Source organism: Branchiostoma lanceolatum, chromosome 14, assembly GCF_035083965.1.
Source record: "Branchiostoma lanceolatum isolate klBraLanc5 chromosome 14, klBraLanc5.hap2, whole genome shotgun sequence".
NCBI lineage: Eukaryota > Metazoa > Chordata > Leptocardii > Amphioxiformes > Branchiostomatidae > Branchiostoma > Branchiostoma lanceolatum.
The window spans coordinates 15,322,334-15,331,261 of NC_089735.1; the positions used below are offsets into that span (position 1 = coordinate 15,322,334).

Sequence of the window (8,928 nt, forward strand, 5' to 3'; positions counted from 1 at the left end):
GTCTTCAATGGATTTTATAAATCTTATACTAAGTTATAGGGGGTAATAGCCGCTAGTAGGGGCAACCCTAGCATGTACATGCTAAACCAATAAATAAATGAATAAATAGGGGTGGGGGTGGAACCACATCCCTAAAAGACCTCATGTATAATCTGGGGGCTATTCGTGCCACAGCAAACTTTCAATACTGTAAGTTTGTTAGGTTGCAGAGGTTAGATGCTAACCATATATAAAGCTGTTTTACACCAGGCCATAGGCTTTACGTTACTATCTAAAACAAGAGTTCCGCGACCTCATATCTCCATGAACTATTCTGTTTATGCCAATGACTTACACATTTACATTATATATGCTTGGTCATAAACACCTTTATCTAACTTACACATGTTGCAATATTGACAGACCTATTATTTTCCATTTAGATGAATTACATATGTTGCAATATTTGCAATTGGAATGATTTCATTGGATTCTTCCATTGTATTTGTCTCTATGGCAAAACTAGTCTGTAAACATGAGCCCGATGCTCAGTTCTAACTAAGAGCAGTGTGGCATTTACACACAAATAGTTTGTCCATAATGGCATGCTTAACGATGCATTAACGATATATGATAGCAGATTACATAGAATTATAGAGGAATTTTTACCAACAACCCTTAATGTTGAATTAAGGTGGACCTGCGTAGCGATTAGCGGGGAATTAAGATAGCTCGCTATATCTCACATATAAAGGCATGCAGATCATTTAGGAACTTGAAGTAACGATGGTTTGGTGAACTTTGCAGTGAGTTTAATGCACAGCTGTAATGTTAAATCAATTTTTTTCAGCCAATAAAAAACAGAAACATCTATAGAAGATGACCACAAGTAAATAATGCACACCACCATAACACCTGAGCTGTGACAGGAGGCGGCTTTAGATTGCCATATAAAACGAAACACATTTGCACTGCCATTTATAAAAAAAATCAAATGAATATCTAATGTAACAGATTTCATATTTTCTTTCTATCTGTCAGTGTAGTGTTGACACAGACACACACACACACAAACATTTAAAAGTACAGTATGAGTTTTTTTATTCCATGATATACATGTTTTCGACAGGAGGCACCAATGTATACATTGTATACATAATTGTATACAAACCATCTAAAAACTAAAAACTTATAATGTGAAACTATATAAAACTAATCATATACAGTATACACTAGTTTCTACTTTTACCCAAAAAGTGGAGATACAAATAACATGACAAGGGTACAAACATCTGCAGAGTTAGCACATTTTCCTCTGCAAACCAATAGGATAAAATTGTGCATACATTGAATCAGGTGTAGTTGTCCATCTCCGTCCACATATCCTTAATAAGGCTTAGGAAAGGTGTGCAGTAACACTATCTCTAGATACATTTTGTATGCATAATGTCAACATGACTTGAATCATTTCTAAAACATTTCCAGGAAAGGTGTACTTTGTGTAATCGTCCTAGCCTACGTTATGCATTTACCTTAACATAGCTGACATTGCACATGTTCATGTATCAGATGTCTCTAAATACATACTATGTTATTCACCTATGAATCTTAACCCATTCGCTTTACTTAGTGATCTAACTGATTACAAAGGGAGCCCTTTAGACATAGCATACAAAGAGGATACTTAACATAAATTTGAGAAATCATATACATTAACAATAATAAAACATATCGCACCAAACATAGGAGTAATACATCATTGTAAGGCAAATGTTGCCCATTGAATGAATCAAGATTAATACCTTGAATGAGTCACATTTATCACATTTTAGTCATGAGTTCATGGAGACTTTGCCATCTACTACAAAACTAAAAATAACCCATACAACAACATCTCAAAATCATGATACATATCCATGCTCATACAACAGTAGACACAGTGAATAATGAAAAAGAATGTCTTCTAGGCTCACATACAACTTTATTAAAACATTATCAGAGGGATACCTTTTAAATGTAAAAGGTGAAGAATTAATGCTAAGAGAACTCCATGTAAACTAATCAATCAAAAAATAGATAAAATGGAAATAAACACTAATAATATTGTAAGCCATATGTTGCCCATTGCATGAACCACTAGTAAAACCCTGAATGAATGTAGACAAACAAACGGTTTATGAGGTCCAAAGGAAAGCAAAATTTAGTCATGAGTTCATGTAGACTTTGCCTTTGAGTCCAGTGTTAGGTATACAGCATTGATAATTATTAAAACAAATGAAAGGTTTGATTTATTCATCCCTAACGTTCCAAGCATCAATAGCAGCAGACAGATCATACTTTATCGGCACAACAAATTTGTTATGGATCTTATATTTGTAGTAAATATTATGATCTAGGAGTTTGGCAATATCAGCAACTACTAGTCCTGTAGCCATGTCAGGCTCTGAAACTTCATAACCCTGATATGTTTCGACAAAGCCTTCCGTATTCAAGACTTTCAAGGCCAAAAATACCATTTCCCCCCCAACAATCCAAATGTGTTCAATTTGGCCAAATTCAGGTAAGAAACTGTTATGTTCGCAAGTGCCAAAAGTAACAATCCCATCATGATTCTTGGTGTACATTGTCCCCAACACTTGCACCCAAGTTGCTGAGTGAATGATGTCATCTTCTTCCACAAGTATATCTAAGAATCTGCTTAATCGCTCTTGGGCAAAATTTGCATCTTCTCCTGTAAGCGGTTTGCAGGGTCCGAATCTAAGTTTTGATGCAAAAATTGGATGAGTCGCTTGTACTGATTCACTTGCCTCTTTACGTAAGTTTCTCTGCGCCAAGGATTTCGGAATGTTCACATGATTCTGTTTTCGAGCCACTTTTTTGAAATAATGATGCTTTCCTTCAAACCTCATGCACCAAATGCGAATCAAGGGTCCAAGGAGAATCATACTTGTAGGGAGATGAATGAGATAGTGCTGTTTTGGATGAATGTTTAAGTCAGGGAACAATCTTTTGAACTCCTTAAGATGATCGGAGATCAAACCACGAAGGTAAACAATTTTCTCATTTGATGTGATGCTTGAGAACACAAGACATGTTATTTCGCATAGCTGATTCAGGAACATCATATAGTCATGTTCAGGGTCAACATTTAGGGAGGACAGGATAATTGATAAATGTCGAAGGAAAGTCCATGTCTGGTCAGCTGTCATCTTTAATTTTCTTTCTTGATGGAAGCAAGATTCTGGAATAGGGCCTGGTTTGTTCTTTCTGTCTGCTAGGCCAAACTGAAATGTTGTTATTTTGGTGTTGAGTTCAATCAAAGTAAAAAGTCGATCAATATATATCATTTGTCTAAGCACTTCGCGACATTCATAAGTGATGACACCCTCCAACATCACATGCATAATATCATGAGGCAACATTTGGCTTACATCAAAATATGGAATGTCGAGCAGTATACTTCTTCTGTTTAGTCCATACGTAGTTTTCAATGCATTTTTAACTCTGCGTGTTATTGCCCTATCAATTTCACTGAGACGCGCCAAATGCTTTTGCTGTGTGTGTAACACAAAATTAGTTTCATGAAAGTTGTTCTGCATGTTGTCAAATGTGCATTCACAATGACGGCACTTCATGGTGGCAAATCCTACACCTTCTTTGAAGCCAGCCACAGCCAAACAGGCATTGGTGTCTGCACTTAAAGCAACTACAGCACCTCTAAGCATTACCTCTTCACCATTCACATCGAAAATGTATCCCTCTGCTAATGTTTGTAGATCCTCCACAAGGTCTCTAAGAATAGGTTCAAATCCATATTCTTTTATGTCATTGGCATTTACAATAGCAAGAAGCCTAATTGCTTCCAGGTTAGACCGGTACTTATAATCAATATTGCCAAGGGAATAGTAAAACATTCCCACTTTATGTTTCCCTGCATATGAGCCAATGGGGTTGTCTATTTCTACATCATCATAATAGAGAATGATCTGCAACGCATTATTGTCTTCAGAAAAAATTGGATGAGTCTGAAATAAGCTACCATCACATATATCTTGCAAATACCCATCCTGTGAGAATGTTGGTCCATTCGAAACCATGTCATAAATACCTTTACAATTGAGTAGCTGCTCTATACTTTTCAGAATAGGTACATACTGGAATGTCACTTGTCGAATACCCTCTTCCTGTCTTCTCTGGAATTGTAGTCTTTGACCGAGGAGCACCTCCTTTGGTTCCTGCATGCAGAATAAGATAATTAGACAATGAGCATTAAACTATTTATAGATACGGCAGATATGCTTAGCCTCCGATGCAGACTCCTCCCGGCTGTTTTCTTTTTCAAGTTATTATTTTTATACTAATACATTTTTTTTCTTATTGCTGGCCGGCCAGCAATAAGAAAAAAAATGTAATAGTATAAAAATAATAACTTGAAAAAGAAAACAGCCGGGAGGAGTCTGCATCGGAGGCTAAGATATGCTAGACATATTGGGCATAAGGGAAACAGACATGATACATGGACTTTCTACTTTTACCTTTAAGCCCGCAATCAGGGAAATTGTTGTACAATGTTACAATGTTGTGTCATTTTTAATTGCTGACATAAAATCAAAATCATCAAAAGTTTGCCTGGCAAACTGATAGAACAGGTCCCTTTGCAGTAAGACCCAGGGCACGAATATAACTACATCCACGACATGTGTACAGCACTTGCACGTATTGTTTGCAGATAGCTTTTTTACCAGGGCCAAATCATTGTCTATGACTGTGAATGTCTGATAATGGAAATAAATATGCAAAGAAGTTGGAACTCAAGTCATGTACTCAAGTTATGTTCTCATTATTTATCATATATCTCTCACTCTTGATATATATATATACATGGAGAGAGAGAGAAAGAGAGAGAAAGAGAGAGAAAGAGAGAGAGAGAGAGAGAGAGAGAGAGAGAGAGAGAGAGAGAGAGAGAGAGAGAGAGAGAGAGAGAGAGAGAGAGAGAGAGAGAGAGAGAGAGAGAGAGAGAGAGAGAGAGAGAGAGAGAGAGGGAGGGAGGGAGGGTTTTGAGGGTGGCAAATTTCACCATCTGTCTGCTTCTGAAGCTTTACTCTAGCTTATCAGCCCGTTGTGGCTAAGAATCAGTAGGATTACATACTCATGATACTGAGTATTTTCATAGCTATGTTAGTATGGGGTACAAACTAATATGTAACTTTAAAAAAAGAGACTTACCACAACAGGTAAATGGGTTTTGATGGCTTGCTCTTGGAGGTAAGCTGTATGAAGTCCATCAAATGGGCTCATATCCTCTTCAAAAATGTCGTCTGTTATACCTGGATCTATGCCGTGCGCGATGAGTCGTCTCTGAACTTTTTTCTTGAGCTGGTAAATGGTGGCTCCTACGTAGGCATCTGTTGACTGTACAATGTCGTCGACTGCAGCCTAGGAAGAAAGGAAAAATTGTTTTTAAAAAGCCTGTGTCATACGTAAGGAGCAATTTCTTAATACATGTCAACTTGGCCTGAATGACGAACTTCATTCATTAGGCCTAGGAAAAAAAATGTTGTGTTTCCTGTTACGGTCCTGAAAAAATTAGGGTCGGTAGGTAGGGATTCACTTTTTTTTTTTTTACTGGTGACATCAAATGCACTGACTGTTGGCCTCACACTCACAGTGCTAATGGGCCAGCCTCCTCACCATTGCACTCAGTTCTCATGTGGTTAAGCATAAGCTGTCCGGAGGGGGGTGAACAAAATCTAATAAAAGTACCCCCGGAATAACATTACCTATTGGAAAAGGGCCAGGTGAATTATTAAGAATGTAACGTAACATGTATGATAATCACAAAATACAATAATCTACGTCATTGTCCAGTTGCTTTCTCACTGTTATGTCATATACAACATTTCAAAGACTTTCTTTGTTTGTTCTATTATCATTGTTGCAAAGTTAAAATTTAAAAAAAAAATCCCAGCTAAGTAATGACAGGATCAGAAGATCAAGCCCAAAATATTTTAAATCATTATTAGGTAAAAAAAAGACTATGCATACAATAGTGTAATGAATTTTAAATAAGAGTTAGAAATTTATGTCTGTAGAACATTATTCATAAGTATACTGCACTATCAATATAAAAACTATTAAAAAAACTTAATAGGTTTTGCTGTCGCAAACCTGTAAATATAACTGGGTTGGAAAGGTATACCAGGAAAATTAATTAAATGTTGCCATCAGAAAATGTTCGGTTCAATTTTCAAAGTCAATAACGTTACGAAGGTCGCTACAATACTGCTTCAGTCGTCACATAATGCGATCAGATAGGTCGAAACTGTAAATGGGATTTCCCGCCATGTTGATCACGTGATATCTTGCAGTCAACCAATCAGAGCACACATTTTCTGACGCGAACCAATCAGCGCTTAGAACATGCTTACCATTGAATAAACAAACATGGCCGCCGGCCAGCACTTGCCGCTAGTTTGAAGTGAAATCACAGCGTAAAATACGTCTCATCTACGCTACTAAAGCAGAATTTTCACGGAAAAAAATTGAAGGAATAAGTTCTCCACCGAACACGGCCAGAACTGACGGCATATCGCGGCAAATCACAGCGTAGGGGCTCAAATGCTTGGGCGAACATCTTGTTTTCCTTTACGTATTTTCGCTGGCTTTCTTCGATTTGAGTCTTGAAAAACAGTTTTTTAATGAGATCAATGTATGTCAAAGGTACCGATCATATCGATAGTTTGCAAGCATAACAATAGCAAGAAACAAAAGTGTGCTGTCTACCTCGGTGATTATTTTCTGATTGTAAAAAGCGGTCGGGGGGAGTATCGACGCCGCTCGGCTATTATAACTTATGCGAATTCCAATTTTTCGCTATTTTTTTTTTCTAGCGGCCGACACCAAAAAAGGCTAGGGTCGGGGGGGTTTGCTAGGGTCGGGTCGGTCGGGTAACCGGAAACACAACATTTTTTCCTACTTATAGAGCTGTCGTCTAAATAAAACACGGATAATTTTGTGTACAGTTGGCTGATATTTGCGCCACCAGGAAAATTTGTCGAAAAAAATGGCTACGTTCGATGCAAGGACATCGCGTAGTGGCAACTATTTTTTTCTAATGAAACATAATCCAACTCGTCACGCAAAAATAATTCTTGTACATATGAGGCATAAAGCTATACAAAGCACCAAAAAACCGTACGTGTTCGTTCCGCTATATGTCGCGATTAAACTTGTCTAACTGATGATAACGAGGCGGCGGAAAATAAAGACCACTCCTAGACGTCTCAGAAATCGCAAGTGGAGGTCTCACCTGTGTCAAGACATTCCGTTCCTTCACAGCACATATGAACCGGGCAGCTTCACGTCTTCGTCTATCTGGGTCGGGCTGGAGGTCTTCCTCGGCGGCGTTAAGCTGGTCTGAATCTATGTCTGAATCCCGGTCACCTTGTACGGAATCATTTACAACGTTCATGTTACCATTGTCGACCTCGTCACCGCCGTAATCAGAATCGTCCATTTCTTCTTCGTTGTTGTCATCGTCCAAACGTAGTCCATCGTTGTCAGAATGATTTCTCTTCACATGCTTGTAGAATGAGTTGAACTTGTTGAAGGCCCTAGGACAGCCGTCAATCGAACATCGCACGTGGAATCCAGGGTCTGTTCCGTGGCGTGATCTCATATGCGTGAGTAGTAACGGAAGAGTCAACGCTATATACGCCAGACAAATACGGCACGTAAACGAGGACATCCTGCTACCGGATTTGACTCGACGCTTGAGCAGAATGTGCCTTTATCTTGTCATTTATAGCCTGGTACCAGCCAGGGAAAAAAGATGAGGTATATTTACATAAAAATGCATCCTGTCAGGGATCCTGTCAATAACCTCGGCCCTGTTTGAATTTATGCAAAAACGTACAGATTGTGAGCCCAAAAACTTTTTATAAAGCACTCTTCATTATAATTACCTATATACGAAAGACTTTGTAAGTATTGCAATACGAATGCCGTGGAAGACGAAATACACTTTATTTCAAACTGTTCATTTCATGATATTGCACGAAATGAGTTGTCTATTCAGACCACTAAAATCTATCCGAACTTCTCTAAGCTTACAGACAAAGAAAAAGACTATTCTTCTTTTAACTACCAAAAACCCACAAATTATAGAAAAGGTGGGACATTACGTCTTCCATGGCTTACAAAAGAGAAGTCAAACCCTTCACTAGTTATAGACAAGTACTTTTGTATAGTATAGTCTAGGATCTTTTATATTAATTTTGTACCCTGTTCTTTTATGTATGTTGTTTGCAATTAGCCTTCGGGCAGGAATTTGCAATAAACTTATTATTATACATCACCATCACTACACTAAATTATAGTGTTGGAATATGTTCTCTTTTTACAACAAGTGAAATTACAGGGACAAGTACTTTTTGCTGTTGAGAGTTACTAGTATTACCAAGGCTTGGTATTACAAATACAAATGTTATTCGGCTTTGAGGGGCCGCTCTCCTGTGTAGATTTACATGGTTAAAGGCGAGCCGCTAGGGCCGTAACAAAAGGAGAATTAGCGCCTTCCCTATGAGTTAACTCTTGCGATTGTTAAACAAATGCCTGTAAAACGGGTATTTTCATGTCAAGTCGGGGACCATTCTCCTCCAGACAACTATGTGCTACCGCGGAATTTCTATGATTATGCTAATATATCTGCTTCGGTTATTTTCGTCAATATGTTGCTAAGTTAGTTATGCAGAAAACAATGACATTTTTAAAGCTCAGTCACCAGGCATTGTTTAGGAAGAACTTTAGAACAACCAAGGTGGAACCACAGATAATCTCTTGTAAGCATCCTAGTTATCAAGTAGCCTCCATCCACCAGGCCCTCCTACGAGCGTACGGATAGTAGAATTCGGCAGAAAAAGGAATCATAGCCAGTAGTGTAAGTCCACG

The 8,928-nt window shown here is 38.1% G+C and overlaps 1 long non-coding RNA gene across 1 annotated transcript; it reads right to left on the reverse strand.

The window, feature by feature from the left end:
* Window positions 1–1,055: 1,055 nt before the first annotated feature.
* LOC136448259 (uncharacterized) lies at window positions 1,056–8,928 on the reverse strand. The gene is made up of 3 exons (XR_010757849.1): window positions 7,289–8,928; window positions 5,206–5,415; window positions 1,056–4,214 (listed from the first exon to the last, which is right to left on the reverse strand). It is a non-coding gene; the product is annotated as an uncharacterized lncRNA (long non-coding RNA).